Genomic DNA, 790 nt, shown 5'->3' with positions numbered 1-790 from the left:
TTATCCCAGCACAGTGTCAGCGACACGGGGAAGGTCATCGAGCGAAAACATCACCTCGGTTTCTCTCTCCTAATCAGTTGATAATTGAGGTATATCCCCCGGCTCCGGATCATTATCCGAACACAGAGAGTGATCTTCTCCAATAAATTCTGTTTTGATCAATGACCTTTTTTTCCCACAATAGCCGGTCCACCGCCTCCTCCCCTCCACCTCATTTGTTGCGTCAGAGCACACAAGGCTATGGGCCAACTGCTGGAAACTGGGATGCTGAGCCTCTTTCCGTGTTGTGAAAGCACAATGATTCAATCATTTTGGAGGAGAAAGAACACCAGTGGAAAAAGAAAGCTAGAAGCTGTGTCATTAAGAAATGATGCAGACACGCCTGCAAGTATCCCTGGTGGTCTAGTGGTTAGGATTCGGCGCTTTCACCGCCGCGGCCCGGGCTCGATTCCCGGTCAGGGAATTAAGGTTTATTGTTCCTGATAGTGGCAACAGCAAAAGCAGCGTAGTTCTGACGGGATTCCTTTCAATATCTCAGATCAGTTAATGTCCCCGAGAACATCAGAGTCCATGTTCCAGTTTCTTAAAGAGAGGAAAAGTGCCTGAAACTGTCACTGCTCAGACGGACTATTCACCTTTGTGTTGTGTTGTTAACAGGGACATTAGCAGTAACCATTCACAAGATGAACAACCAGCGACGATAATCACCATCGCGCTTCATCTCAAATCAAAACACGTTTGTCGTCAGGAAGCAGCCATTCAATTAGATCACGACTGGTCTGAAAAAAAA

The sequence above is a fragment of the Rhincodon typus genome, unplaced genomic scaffold, assembly GCF_021869965.1.
Source record: "Rhincodon typus isolate 14 unplaced genomic scaffold, sRhiTyp1.1 hic_rhity00000091, whole genome shotgun sequence".
Taxonomy (NCBI): domain Eukaryota; kingdom Metazoa; phylum Chordata; class Chondrichthyes; order Orectolobiformes; family Rhincodontidae; genus Rhincodon; species Rhincodon typus.
The sequence above is the reverse complement of the archived record's forward strand: the minus strand, read 5'-3'. Positions refer to the sequence as shown.